Genomic DNA, 16216 nt, shown 5'->3' with positions numbered 1-16216 from the left:
TACCATTTTGTCTATTTTAAATACAAATGACTCCAATCTGGCTGACCTACATCTTCTGCCTTTAAAAAATTAACTGTTATCCAGTTTCAGGTGCCAAGTGTCCAGCTTGTCAAATTCCTCAGCGCCTAAGAGAACAAATGCAATTACTTCATTTTTGAAATATCTTTTATATATGAAAATATACCTCTGCAAAGCAGACAGCCTATTTTCAGTGTTGCACTTCAGTTTTGCAATTACACAACATAGTCCAAAGCCATACTGTTGCTGGACAGAGAGATACAGAAACTTAGCTGGCTATTGCTATGAATATATACAATAAAACGATATGCCTTTTCAGTAACTAGTGTTATCAGTTTGTCATCTTAAAGACAATAATAATCCATATCATGAACTTATAATAGTATTTTCTGTAGTTAATGTATTTGTAAGTACTGATGTGGGCTCAGCTTCTGCTACTTATAACAGAGGAATCTCTTGTAAACATGACCGAAGAGGTGTTTTGATCAGAAAGTGTCTCTTGCGCTTAGTAACAGAACATCTGCTCTTCTATGGCCATTAAAACATTTTCTCCATTGTCTCAGGGCAGGACTATTCTCACATGCTTGCATGGCCACCCTAAGTTGTGCTGAAGAAGAACAATGATATCCATCCACCTTTTTTCATGTAATTTAAATTGTCCCAAAACCAATTAATTTAGAGTGATGTCACCCACATGTAAAGTATGACAATACTTTTTCCTTATGATCACAGGATGGGGCTACTCTATAACCCCATATATACAATATATAACACCCTATACTCTATAACCCCATCTATAACAATAAGATGTTTCTGACTTTTCAACAGTTCAATATACGTCATGCATTTAATGCTTATTTATTTACAGGACTTGGTTTATAACAAGTTTGAGGCAAGAAAAGCTTTCATAACACAAAGCTCTACTTATGGAAAATCATTTTATAATATTCATTTTTGCACACATAATTTGGACTATTTAAGAGAAAGATTGCTGAAGTATCCAGTATAAAAGCACTTTAAGGAATATAACCTTTGTTATGGTATCTTTAGCAGTTATACAGAATGTATGTATGTAATGTAGCTAGGGCTGGTGAATTTATGATTATAAAGGTTTACGTTTATGTATTTTTGGAGTTAGAGTATCTGCATTACTAAATAATAGATCTTTCCCTAACTATATTTATGTAGATGGCACAAATGAGTAGATACATTTATAGTAGATTCTATTCTGCCAATAATAAAGATAATTCAAAGCCATGTGTGTTTCTGTATATGTGTCTTCCATCAGCAGTCACTCCCAAAAAATCGTTAAAGATTCTGCAAGTCAGAAGTATTATGGTTTGATGCAAATTTCATGAAGGACATGCCATGAAAGAATAATATATGAATATTCCTGAGAATGCAGATCACTTCAAACAGGAAAGGATAGAAATAGAGAGTAGTTTGTATGAGCACTCCATCTATACAACTTTACTAAAAAACAAAAGGAAATTATCATGCCACATAAGAGGATGATCTGGTATCTGTGTGCTTCTGGTTTTGTGACACTGGATCTATTTCTCCCTCCACTACTCTTAAACAATAGCTTGTCTTTTATTGCAAGCATATTTTTAGTTATAAATGAACTGCAAGAGCAGTATTTGACTGATTCTGTGCAGATGAATAAACATCAACTGTATAATATTTAAAAATACATATCTTAAAATAAAAAGGTTATTTCTTTTCAGCAATACTGGTCTGAACGTGTTATTACTTATCATCTAAACCGTAATCCCCTTTTTCTTTTCCATGAGTACTTAGGAGGCATGTAATCACAGCATCCTGGAAAGAGTTACTGCTGTGCTGTTTCAAAACTTATGATTATCTTCTGGCAAAGATAGTGTGCTGTTTATCCATACTATATTCCACTGCTTCATACATACAAAATAATATTTCAAAGTATTGACTAGAACATTTTCTTTTGGATTTAAAATAAACACACTTTAATCTTTCATTTTACTGTATAGAATGCATTTGATTTCTAGCAGAGAAAATAACATGTTACAGTAAATGTTTCAGGTAAGACCAATACGGAAATAGCACTGATTTCACATTTTAAAACACAGCAGGAAGTTTACAGTTTCCATATTCAAGACTTCCATTGATTTATAAATGGCTGCAGACAGTTAGGATGGATGGAGACACTTAGGAACAATCTCTTTGTTCTGTATCTGTGAAATATTACGGTGGGCCTTGGCTGGAGGTGGGTACTCGCTTATAGGTAACAAATAGGTAACAAACAATTAAGTTTTAGTGATGTTTCTTCAGATTTCTCTTCATTATAGAGTATAACAACACCGAATTGTCCTATGTATGCTAAAACCAATGTGATTTAATTTTTTACTAAATGCATTACAATATAACAAGAGGATCTTGCAGACTTTCACAAATTGTGACGTGGGAAAACATCATTCCCTGAGCATCAAAAGTCACTTAGTTTAAACAGGGATAAAAGGAAATGTTGTGACTGAAGTGATAAGAAGTTTCAAGGAAAATTAAATGTTAACTGATTTCATTAAAAATAGTATGTTAACGTAAAGGAGCTCGTCTGAAGCTGTGAAAGGAAGCTGGAGGAAAAGAAAAAAAAATGTAGCTTTTTCCTTTACTCTAGAGACTTAGATCATCATCTAGCACATAAAAGTAAAGAATTACAAAATGGTAGTATAGTCTCATTGACTGATCATAACAGTAGACTATGTAACAGTTACTATCAGACTCAGGAAACATGCAAAGCACCATCCGTTTGTTTGAGCCTCATATACCACTGGAAAAGAAATTATACTGAAACTCACTTTCAAAGGCATTCATGGCAGTTTTGCTGCTGTTATATGTAACTCACTGTTGTGAAACTTGGGGTTCAGATTTTAGTAGTATTTCTAAGCCCAACTCCCACAGTTTCTGAAGCAAACCAAGGTTTAGATTTAGAAAGGAAATGAAACAGGTGGAATCAAAGCAGAACCCACAGCCCCGAGCTAATTTTTTTTGTGCAATTCATAGGAAGAAGCAGCTACCTCAAAAAAAGATCCAGCGAAGTCAGCGTTATGAGCAGCAGTTGCTCTGAATTAGGCAATGGGAAATACAGTGTATGGGAATATGTTTTAGTAATGTGGTGCAGCCAGTGGCCTGGAGATGGAGTCTAACAGTCATCCTGTGAGGATGACTCCATTCTGCCTTCCTTTATAACAGCATTTGAGGCTGCACTTGTTCCCCTAGGAGCTAACTGCTTTTTCTAGCCCGTATGCGTTGCTGGATGTCCAGAATCCTACCAGCTCCTGTTGCACACACTTGAGAAGAGAAGCTGAGGCTCCACAAAGACTGAAATCTAGACTCCGTGGGTAGTGAGACTGGACAAACTTAGTTTAAATCCTACCCCTCTCTAGGTATCTGAGCTGCAAGAAGTCACTGCAGTTCAGTCAGCACTTATGGCACTCAACCCTCCCCTGAAGGATGTAGCCTAAGATCTTCCAGACAAAAGCAGAGGTCAAGTGTTTCCTTCAAATCAAGGCCTTGGAAGTGATTTTAGCCAAAAATTCAGTAGTTATGAGATTTAGACAGCGAGGGGTACACCTGCATCCAAATCCTTTCTGTTTCCAACAAGAATTAAACCACATCTTCAACTCACCAATCCCATCAAAACTGTTAAGCTGGAGTGTATTTTAGAAAGAAACAAAACAGTTGTTCATCTTTGCTTGGGATATTAAAAGATTAACTGGAAGCAGAGGGAGAAAGAGCAATCCTAGGGAAAATTGATTCTCTGACCTAGCAGGAGGAGTATTCGCTTGAGAGAAGGATGAACTAACCTCTCTTCCCTGGTGGCAAGACATACACATGCATTTTTGTAACACCTGCTTCTACTTTTATTTAATAAAAAAATGCACCAACTTTTTGTGCAAACAAACATAATATATATATATACACTGAAACATAAAATTTGCAATCCTCTTTGTTTCCTTATCAGGCACACTGAGTGAGCCCAAGCGGACCTAAAGTCATGAAAAGAATATCATATTAACAAAGAAAGTGCTGGGTTTTTTCTATAGTTTTAAAGGAGTATGTAAATATTCCTGTACTAATTAACAATTACACTCAGTGGAATACTGCCAAATAATCTCTTACAGGTTCCTGAACTTTTGTATTTTAAATTATTCTAAAGTCACTTTTGCAGTATTTCTGACTGTGCCACGTATACTTGATGGAGTTATTAAGCTAAGCAGATGAAACACTATTGTTGAACCAGTCCTTCTAGTACAGCAGGATTAGTTAAGTACCCATATCTGTTGTGCTTTGTTCCCCTCACCCCTGTTAAGAGTGAGAAAAGATACAACACTCCTAAAGAACAATGCGTTCTGTTTTCACTCGTAATTCTTAGCTTCATCTGAAAACTTACCAAAATAGCTATTCCAAAACAAAGTCTCACATAGTTTTTTATTTAAATAGTGACTCCAGAATAGATATCTCAGTACTTGTCAGATGCAGAAATTCTGAGACTTACATTAATTTTATCTTTTCCCTGAGAATTTTTCCTTCATTATTATTCTTTCTCCTCTCTCTCACCTTTTCTATTTCCTGAAAATGAGTTACGAGTGGAAGGCTTAATATAATTAGCATAATAGAGGCCTACAGAAATCTGCAAACCTGCTATGAACACAAATAACTTCAGGTTGTTTTGAGTTCAGAAGGAACACAAGAATGCAAAGAATTTAATTAACAAATCTTTTAATACTACTAACAGAATAGACTACCATTAATAAGAACCAATGGCTGATATTTTCTTTTAATATGAGAAAAACGGTTTTGTGTCAGACACGATTAAGCAGGTTTCTTTACTTATTATAATTATATTATGAGGTAAAGATGTGATTTTCAGTGATCAAACTGAGCACTTCAGTACAGTTCTAAAAACGGAATTAAGGAAAAAGTAGAAAAGATCTGAGTTTTCATGCTGAAGTAATTGCAAAGAAGAGTCAACTCTAATTAGATATAAAACAAGTTATAACCTGGGGAGAGATGGGGGAAGGGACACCAAATGATGTTTGTTAGTTGATACCTACAGAACAGAGCTGCAGAGACAAAGTTTTACCCTATTTGTTTTCCCAAAACTTTGTGGTAGTTGTAGAGAAATAGATAGTGCATGATAAGGAAGACCTCTAGGAATCATTGCATCCCCTCGAGTTTCCCAGTCTGCAGAGCACATGCATCCAGTGGTCCACCCTTAAAAAGAAAAGCATGTTTTTTCCCTGAGCTCTTAATTGGAGCCACTGGCACTTTAAGGACTTCTCAGTTGACAGCAGCAGCAGAAGTCATTTGGAATAATTCCCTCAGCAGTTGGTTTCTATACACTTTGTCTGAGCAAGTTATAGAAAACAATGAAGCTCCCTCCTGAAGCCTGTTTTCTCGGTCTAATAGTTTCTCCACTAGCTGCTGGTCAAGGACTTAATGCGAATCTCAAATTCATCTGCATCCTTTGAACTCCAGCAACAAAATAATATTCAGTGAATAACGTGTTTTTCCCTTAGTGACTTTTGTATAATTTATTCAGTCAATACTTCTTTTTTTTCCTATTTTTCTCCTTTTGAATTAATTCTGAGGAAGACATACATTTTACTGCTGCTGAAAGCAGTGGATGAGCTAGGCAGAAAAACATTCTTATGTCTTTTCATGTGCATCACCTATCCTCCCCCTAGATCTTACTTTTCTAGCTTATATAGTTAGGCCTAGCTCTTCATACCACTCTGAGCTGCTTCACATTCTTTGGTGATCAAGACCCGCAGGTTTTAAAGTGTTTTCATCCTTCAGCATCTTCAGAAAATCTGGAGCTAAAGGGGTAAATGGAAACAGTGCTTACCTCCCATTCAACATAATACTCGACATAATGTTCAACGACATGTTCAACATAATACTCAAAGCTGACAGCTGGGGTATAAAATTAACAGTAAAAATAGCCAACCGTAACTAGTAGCATAGACATTGCTTATTCATTTTAATGAAAGCCCTACTATTGTTTACAATTTTAAAATCATATTTCAAATACCTTTAAAATTTGGACCTTCACCACTACACTCCTACTATTACTACACAGGAGAAATTTGATTTAAATTGAACTTGGACAAAATAAATCTAATACATGCCTGTCTCAGGTATTTTCTTGCTGTTTGCAGTCTCTGGTCTGTTCTCCTCAGATACTCCCATTGGGCTATGTGATTCCTTCCCTTCATGTCTGAGTGCCAGCTAAGCCTTGAAAGTCAACTACATAATGCTATGGTCAGGGAACTGAGCAAGCTGGTAGTTTTCTCTTACAATTACTGTGCTTGAGTCATCAGTAAAATACTCTTTCATTTCTTTCTGGAGGAAATATTCCTAGTGATACACACCTAAAAGTTGCATCTCTTTAAAATAGCCTGCAGAAATGGGTCTCCTGCCCTTGGGATAGAAATAAAATATGCTGGTCTGCCAGTAATAAATAGGAGCAGAGAAAGGCAACAGTAAGAAGTTTTACAAGAAAACAAGACTTAGTAAAATGAGAGTTGATATAAGTCCAAATCTTTAGATATAACAAGGGCTTGAATCTCTCGGGAAAGGCAATTCATATCTAGAGGTTTTACTCACAGTAATTAATTTTCCTAGGCAGGAACTAAGTCAAGCCTTCTTCACAGAAGTAACAACAGGTTATTCTTTAGAAAGCTAATTGAAAAAATGTTGCATAGCTGCAGCAAAAGGATTAGCAGCATCAGGAACCAAGCAGAGTGAGTGGGAGAAGTGCCCTACACTAAGCAGACAGAAAAAAACTCTCTTCTGTAGGTTCTTTACATAAATAGGAAAGACTCTTCTCCAGGAACAATTTTATGACCTTTCCTATTATTTCCTAGTAAAACCTAACTAACTATGGTTTATAACTAGCAGAACTGATGTATTTTGCTGTACCACGGTTTTCTGCTGCTTGGCAGAAAACTTATATTGCCTGTGACTGCATTGCTGCATAACCATGCATAATCCTCCTTTGAGTTATTTATGGTAGAAAACTACTGGCAGAAATGCTGAAGGAAGGATTGCATCACGCAATAGTGGGTAGTTGATCTGCTAATGCTGATTTGCTTTGGAAGAAGAAACATACCGATTTTTTTGTTTTAACGCAAAATATAGCACAAATGCTCCACCAGAAACTTGTTTCGTTATGAAGTCTGATTAACCATATGTGACAGAGCACTGGAACAGGTTGCCCAGAGAGGTTGTGGAGTCTCCTTCTCTGGAGATGTTCAAGGCCCGCCTGGATGCAACCCTGTCTAACATGCTGTGGGTGACCCTGCTGAGCAGGGAGGTTGGACTAGATGATCTCCAGAGGTCCCTTCCAACCTTACTGATTCTATGATTCTATGATATCCTGTGCAAAGTCATTCAGGGGCTACAATGATTTTTGCCTGTGTCATTTTATTTCCCCTTTTGTTGAAGATCTGCATCTTCGGCTGAGAGATCAAACACAAATGCTTTATGGAGGCACCCCACAACTTTCTGAACAGGGTTTGTGAGGAAAGAGAGTTATTTCAAAGGATGCCTGCATGGCAATAGGGGGGAGAGCAAGGTCCCATCCCCCCACCCTGAGGGAGCAGGGTGCCAGGGCAGCCGGGCCAGCCCCAGCCCCAGAGGTGTTGGGCACCGCTATGGATCCCGAGTCTGGGCAGGGGCAGGAACGTGGTGGGGCTGGAGCAGGGCAAGGAGGCAGTGGCTGATGGCATCAGCAGGGCTGAGAAGGGGCTGGGGCTGGGCAGCGGGTGCAGGAACAGGCAGGGCTGGGGGGCCCACAGGGCTCTGATGCACAAAGGTACCTTACATGTACCTGACTGGTACAATCAAAGTAGATCCCATTTCCGGTGTCGCACCAGACATATGAAAATAATTATCTAATTACACAGCAATTTATTTACCTGTAAATCTAGAGAAGGCCCATTAAAAAATCCATATATCTTTGTGGTTCAACAGAAAGGCGATCTGTTCTGACTGTTTGTATCTTTTCAAAACCTGATCTAAGACTGGGTGACATGAACAGTTTAGAAACTCTGTCACACAACAAAGAGCATTAGCAAAAAATATAAAGAGAAGGAATAGGATACAGGTCCACTCCTTCACCAAGAGGAAGGGGTAGGATCATGGTCTTTCTGCATCTGGCCCTTCCTCACTTACATACATCCAAAAGGGGAGTGGGAGAAAAGGGATATGGGTGAGCATGTAGCAAACTTACCAAAGGCAGAGATATAGTGAAAGCTGCGTCTCAAAGATGAGCTGAGAACAGCCTGTCTCTTACAGTTCGATCCAAAGTTATCAGTCAGGAAATAACCTACAGAACAGCTGTTACAGTCAAATTTCTGCCACTATCTTGCCTTCTGTTATACGTTTTAAATTCTGTTGATATATTTTAAATTCCGTCTCTTGTTTGTCTTCTGCAATCTTTATTCTTTCTTTTTTAAAGCTTTTTATTCTAATATTTTTTACCAGTTTGTGTCCTGTATTTCCTACACTAAGTTCCCCATTACAGCTGACTGTATTTTTTCTCCTTACAGTGAAGTCCCCCCAAAGTCCCCCCCCCCCAAAAAAAAAAAAACTAAGCTCCAACTTTATATTTTACTTTCAGTTTGCATTCAAGGTAGCTCTTTTGATCTATCTCTAACTTATCAAATGTGTACACAGTTCTACTTCTTTATCACGCTGAGGAGGAAGTAACCTCCTTTGCCCCCTTTGATGACCTCTTTTTTATCTCTTTTAATCCTGCTGCTCAAAAATATAATGAAACACACCATGCTGCCATAGCGATCACAGAAAACATATCTCTGAACTTAAAGATAATCTTGAGGAACTTACATAAACCTTTGGAGTTCTCTAGCTAAATCTGTAGAAAATATCAATATATCAGTGCAAAGGAGAATCATTGTAAAAGATTGTAGGACAGACTAGTAGAGGTATTTAGGCACCTCAGGATGTATATAGATGATAAATGTGGATAACAAATATTGCCTGATTTTCACTGATTTGAAGGCAAAGTCTCTTCACAGGTTCCTTTGAAGACCTTCCCTTTTGTATGTGATGCCAACTGCAGTTAAGCATTTTTGAAAATCCTACAAAATGCCAATCTACCTCAATTGCCTCTTGAAGCAGTAAAGCTCACTTTTTATTCCACTTTGTATATTTTGTCCATGATTAGTTTATTTTATCTTTCATATAGATTTCTTTGTAAGAAAAATTGAAGTTGACCATAGGAGCAGATATTGTGTTATGTATGGAATAGACAGCACCCTAATGGTTTTTCATGGAAATAATCATTTTATTTCTTCTTAATGACCTAATTCTTCAGTTACTAACAAATGGAAAATATAGATAATATTCTGAGTGGAAGTAAAATGCAGAAAAGAAATGTAAACCTAATACTGCTTCTACAGCTTTTGGCATACACTCCTGTTCCTCTCCAGAATGTCACTACAGAAAGCAGGAATAAAAAAACCTACAACTGATTCAGTGTTTGCCCTTACTGAAATCCAGTATGTATTTCTCTAGTTAATGTCTTGAAAGTATTATAGTCATAATGTTACTAAGACTGAAATTGAAGGAATATTTTGTTAATAATCTACCATGGTCAGGGAGGTTGTGAAGTATTTGTTTTCCCCTGAGTAGGTAAAATATGCTATTGAGAAATGGGAAATAAGAATATTACTGAAATGCTAGTAACACATACAAGGGTCCAGATTTCCAAAGAGATGAATGGATCCTTCACTCAGGTGAACAGCTTAACGTTCTGTCATTTTAGAAATTTTCAGATTAGATATGTTTAACATATATCACATGGAACACCAGAATCTGAATCCTGGAGGTTAGAATGCACAAATAGAAGACCTGAATTCTAGTACTCACCCATTTAAATTGTTTGCATTATATAAAAGGGCAGTGTATGCATAGCTCTGAGAGAGATGGTAAGAGTCATTTATCCAAGTCCTCCACAAAAAAAAGAACAGTGATGCTGGGCAAGATGCATTTGGATGAACGGAATAAGGTGGGCTCAAGTTAAAAAATTAATCCTTGTGAAAGGGTGAAACCTAAGCTGAGCGAGTGCTCTACCTGTATGAGAGGTACAGAATACTATTCCTTCTATCCAAATAGCGTCAGGAAAATCAAAACTGTTTGGTGGTGGAGTGTTTCCGACATATTTGTTAGGGGGAAAATAAATCATCCAATCCTTCTGCAGTTGTCCAGGATCCCAAGAAATATGATCTGCCAATTTCTAATACCAGTTAGCTGCCATTGGTCTTGGAATTGCTTTCAGTGAGTATTACGACTGCAAATTATGTCAACACAAATGCAATAACAAAGCTCTCTTGCTAATGATGATTGTTCCTTCAGTAATTGTATGTATCATTCCTGTAATTATAATGTTATTTATTATGTTAATTTACTACAGTATTCCCATTAATTATTTCTAAATGTGATTGGACTACTTGCTATTTCTGACACTTGATGCAGCTAGAAATGATGTGGCCCACATTTTAATTAAATCCTTAAAGTTTTTCTTGTTTGGTATGTGTGCATTGTGAGGGGGTTTGCGGGCTTTTTTCTTTCTTTCTTTTTTCTTTTTTTGGCCTTTTCTGGTAAACATTTGTTTGTAACATCAAATTGTCAAGTTATCAAAAAAGTGATATATATTCCCCAGCATCCATCCCTATATTTCTACCTTTAAGTGGAGCCTGAAAATACATATATGTGTATGTATGTATGCGTATATATGCACATATACACACACTAACGCATGTTTTGCTTTAAGTAACTGGATATAATTTAGCACAAACAGAAAATGACATATCAGTTCTTAAATGTAAGACCTTATTCTCAAGTTTGGAAAGGCTGAATTAACCCCTTGGGAAAGATACTGGAGGTATTACTGAGCCTTCTATTGGCAGGGGTTGGGAGAGAGCATTCACATCTTGAGTGGTTGTCAGAGAACAGGGAGAAGAAGTAAAAAGAAGCCATTGCCTAGAGGCATTGCACTCTACCATGCCTGAACCTGACTTTTTTTCTGGAAGTTAGCCAGGGAAGAAAGGCATAAAAAATCAAGAAAGAAATCAGCAAGGCCGGGCAAGCAAAGATGAGGGGAAGAGGTGAATGACAGCTAAAGGTAAGTTTGAATGAGTACAAATGGAAGTTTTAAGTTAAAGTGTCTTACTAAGCACAAAATATCTGTGGCCTCAGAAGCCCCAGAAGACAGTCTTCATGGCAGGCCAAGCTATTTAAACAGAAAGGTCAGACTGTCAAAGGAACCAAACTGTCTCACTGAGTTGTAGAGCAGATGATGAACTGGGAGGTAATTTAATGAATTCCTCCAACCTTCTATGCTTCAGTGTTTCAGACTTGCAGATATTTCGGCTCCTTAGCTAGCAATGCAACAGATAAGAGCTCGCTGAGTTCTAGGCAGAGGAAAGTCTCCTCAAGAGAAGCAACGGGGAAAAGCAAGCTCTAGCCCCTTTGTACTGTCAAGATGAATCTAGTTTCATGGTTATTTGTGTTCCATAATCTGTTCATCTTTTCAGAACTGTCTGTTTTTTTCATTAAAAACAAAGATCCTACATGCTGGAATGTCTTTGCTGCTAACCTATAAGCAAGAGAGCACTCAGGAATAGACCCTTCAGATTAGTTTCCCGCCCCACTGTTTCCCTGCTCTTGGATTACATCAAGCCACTTGAGACAGTGTGAATTGTCACAGCATTTCCAGACACAGCTCTGAAACAGTAATGTTTCTAGCTGGTTGCGTTTCTCATAAGAAAGATTCAACAAAAAGCATACAAATAATTTTTTGATAGAAAAATCGAGTTCAATGACTAAAAAAATGTCTTTTTTACTCTCTCCTGCAAACTACGAAATATCTCACTTCTAGGTGAAAGAGTGTCTTTTCATCAAAAATAAAAATAATTAGTGTTCAGTGAAAGAGTAAACATTTTTTCTTTTAATTTAGAGCCACCACCTTCATGAAACTGCAGTTACATCTATTCATATGATATTTAACAGTCACAAGAAATAAACAATTTCCAATTATAAAATTTGACTTTCTTTGATTTTATTTTTCATATGCTCCCCTGCTTCCTAGTTCTGAGGACATAAATATGCTTGAAAGATTGAAGAATATCTATGGATGTAATAAATTGTTAATTAATCAATTACTCTAATAAAATTAGCAAGCAATACACTTAAGATATATTTAACTCAAATGAGTTAGGTACCTGCTATAATGCAATAGTTAGCTATGATAGTGAAATAAAAAGTCTAAGTGGAAAAATATACTCCAAATATTCTTAGCCAATGTTATAATTTCAGTTCTTTGTGTAATAGAAAATATCCAAACCTTTACTGAAACCTGTAAACCTTTTTTTTTTCTGCCACTTAAACGTGGACTGTGCACATCAGAAAAATGAAAGTATTACCTCCACTGCATACATTGATTCATGCCCATCTTCTGCAGTCATTTACGTCAAAGTGATGGCACCGTGTAAAAATGGGCACTGGTACCCTAAAAATGTAACCAATTGTAGTTAGAAATTGGAATAGTCTCAGGGCCAAGAAGCATCTTAAGGTTTTCTATCCCAGGTGAATTTGATAAAGCCACTGAAAGGTAAAAAAATTAGTTTTGGATGGCACCTTGAGTGACTGATGAGAGTATGAGAGTAGAGAAGAAAATGAAAGATGGTTCTGATATGTCAACATCAAGGAATAACACAAGAACTGGGTTCCCTTATGGCAGTGTATAAGATCAGATCTTACCTAATTGCAACTTTGCTTATGCAGATATATAGCTAATTTAACATATCCTGTAGCTGCTGATAAAAAAGTCACCCGGTAAGTGACTGATAACACAGTCTGTTGTTCTATTTGTTCTATACACTGAGATGTCAAGTGGAAATAGATATTTGTTCTCACTGTAGGATTCCCTTGCCACGTTCTGCAAGAACTGGCTGGTGGGCGGACAGCACGTATTCCCCAAGGTGGCTGCACTGACTGATGAGTAGTCCTGGGCTGCTAAAGAAAGAGAAGACTTCTGACAGATCCCAATCTCATAGCGGCCCACTGAACTCAGCTCTCTGATTAGTCAGCTCTGATGAATCAGAAAGTCTTGCTCTCTGGTTAGGATAGATTTTAGGATAGGAAGTTTTCATCAGAATGTTTTCTTGGCAGAAGATGAGATTAACTGCTACAATGAAATAAACTACTTGTTCTCAAGTGTCATGGTTCATTGTGCTCTCTCAAATTTATAGTACAGCATACTGTGTGGAAAAACCTTTATTTTTTGCAACCCCATTATTAAAAAAAGGGGGGGGAGACAAGCAAACAAGGGGTTAATCCTTTCCCTGTAGGCTAAATAGTTCCCCTGTATCGGCTAAATAGTTAGCAGTTAAATAGTTAATTCTCTCATTACTTAATTCACTAGTTTTCTAATTGATAATTTGTTGATATTGTACGCTTATTAGCAAAGTAGTTACTTAACCAATGGTGAAGGTACTCATATTTCCTCCTCCATCATGATGTGGGTGTCCCATGAATTACACCGGGAAGAGAGCCTCAGCAGTTCAGCTCTTGATGGATTTACCTAAAGGTTGTTTGTGTGAGCTGGCCTTCCAGCATGGAATTTTTGTCTATACCTTCTCTATTGGTCGTTTCAGTCACTGGGTAAGGATTTACTTAATTCCAAAGAGTATCACTCGTATTAGATGTCAACAAGCAGTTGCTTATAGACTGTAAGAGTGGCAGACCTCATTCCTTTTTGTCTATGAGTAGACATGGCATATAGGTTGTTCTCACTTTAGCCTAATGGTGCTTTTCTCAGTTTACATCAGGCCTTAGCGTGAACAGCATGTTGAGCCCAAAGCCTAAGCAGAAGTCAAGAGAACAGTCACATTTCAAGTGCTAGATACCTCATAGGCCTGATTTATTAGAATTCCTTCTATCTCTGTGTTGTTAATATCTTCATAGGGTAAATTACCAGGCTCATCTGCACTATATACTAGAGGGTTATGTCTTTTTAAGTGACTAGTTTTTCCTCAGAAATCTTGCAAAACTATGGATGCTAGAAAATAAAATGCCTTTTAAAAATCAAATTATGGCATATAAAGCAGAAGGAAATTATAGACAACAATCTATTTATGCTTTTGTAGCAATAACATTGGTAGACAATGAAGAACATATTTGTTTTCTCAGATGAATATACTTGGTAACTTCTCTTTAATGAGCATAAGTATTGCATTACAAACAGGGTTCTCACAGGAAATATACAGAGCTTGTTCTCAAAAAGTTCTTCAGGAAACCCTGTTGAAGAATTTTCAAGTCACTTTTAAAGATCACTTTCTCATAGTTAATATTTGTCATCTGGAGGATTTTTGGCTACAGAGTAGGCAACAGTCTGTAGCCTGTAGCTGATCAGTTTATAACCATATTCAATAGGCAAAGAGTAGGTTTGCTCATTCTCTTCCTGTACTCTAAAGCTTCAGCTTCCTTGTTTCAACAGGTGGAATGGAGAGTTGCTTCTCTTTGTGTTACATAATCATTCCGTAGCTAAAACACTTGAAAACTGGGATGCATGCTAATCTTTAAGCTGCTGTATAAAAATCTGTCACTTCCATTCTCTGCAATACACACTTATCTCCCAAAAAGATTTTGCACTGTGGTTCAGGTGGAGTGGGTACCAAGTTGGTCAAGCAGAGGAGGCATTTGTTTAGATCACACTGTGGGCCTGTTCTTTCCCTCTGGCTGGGTCCACTTTCTTAGCATGCAAGAGCACTGAATTGCTGTGTACAGGCATCTGGCTCCATCAGAGAAGACTAGGCACCTCCTTCAGCCCCTTAGCATCACTCTGTGATGGTGAGCACCTAGAGCTGGCTAGACTGTTAATGCTGAGATATAGCAAAGTTGTATGAACAACTAGAGTAGTTGATCTGAAAACCATCCTAGTGCCTCATATGTGGTTCTGGATACCTTGCTTGGATTGATGGTGACATATTTTGTGCCTCCTATCAACAATAGAAGAAGCCAGGTAACAGGGATGATTGGCCTGAGTTTGTAACAGTTATTCAGGGAAAACCTTTGGAGGGGAGGAGAGACTGTGCCGTCCTTGAAGGCAAATGAATGCCCTCAGTAAGGAAGAAAGATTGTGTGCGGGACACAACTAGCAGAGAGGGAAAAAGAGTAGAAGGAAGAAAAACTGTTCCTTAGGAGTACAAAAGAGCTTTCAATGGGGAATAAAGTTTTGGCCAGTCTTGAAAGAAAGACATTTATTCTAGGGAATTATATAGAACTAGGTGAATTTATTTCTAACCTAGGAAGATTACAGGGAAGAATTCACTCTGCCAGAATGCAGTTGGTGGTGTGGATTTGTTTTAAAACCTTTATTTAAACTGTCTTATCTGGAAGATCTGAGTTTTCTCTATTACAGAAGAAAGAAGCTAGGAAGCTCTTAGTAGGGAGGCATGGTTTGACACAGGGGTAATAGAGAGGGAGAAACAGATCTTTTGAGATAGAATTTTATAGATAATATATACTATTATATATTATCCATATAGAGATAGATAATATATTTATATATGTGTGTGTGTGTGTGTGTGTGTGTGGCTCCTCAGTATCAAATAAGCTATAAAGCTTATACTAATTAATTTAACTACATATGAAGTACATATGAAACCCTCAGCTATAGATATGTGTATATCTTGCATGGAATTTACTTAAACAGGGAGAGAGCTTTTAATAAATCACTTATGACAGCAAAAATAATCCAAAAAGAGGGGAAAAAAAGAATAAAACATTGTATGGAAACACCTAGTTCCTACTGTGTGAGGATAGGATCTGCCTTTTGACGTATTTTCATCATGGAATAGGATAGCTAATAGATAATGCTCTGAAGCATCAATACTTTCCAGCCAAATGTTGAAAAGACTACTGAAATATTGAAATCAAATAGTAAAGATATTTTTTCTTTCTCACATTTTATTCTCTGTTTCTAGCAACTTTATGTATCTTCACTATCTGATTTCAATATTTCAAAACACTTATTTTTCAAATTTCAAAGTAAATGAAAGGCTACCAGATCAAAACAAATGATTACTAATAAATGTATGAGAGAGCAACCTACTAAATTGATCACATCAAA

Source organism: Rhea pennata, chromosome 1 (genome assembly GCF_028389875.1).
Source record: "Rhea pennata isolate bPtePen1 chromosome 1, bPtePen1.pri, whole genome shotgun sequence".
NCBI classification, from domain to species: Eukaryota; Metazoa; Chordata; class Aves; order Rheiformes; family Rheidae; genus Rhea; species Rhea pennata.
The sequence above is the reverse complement of the archived record's forward strand: the minus strand, read 5'-3'. Positions refer to the sequence as shown.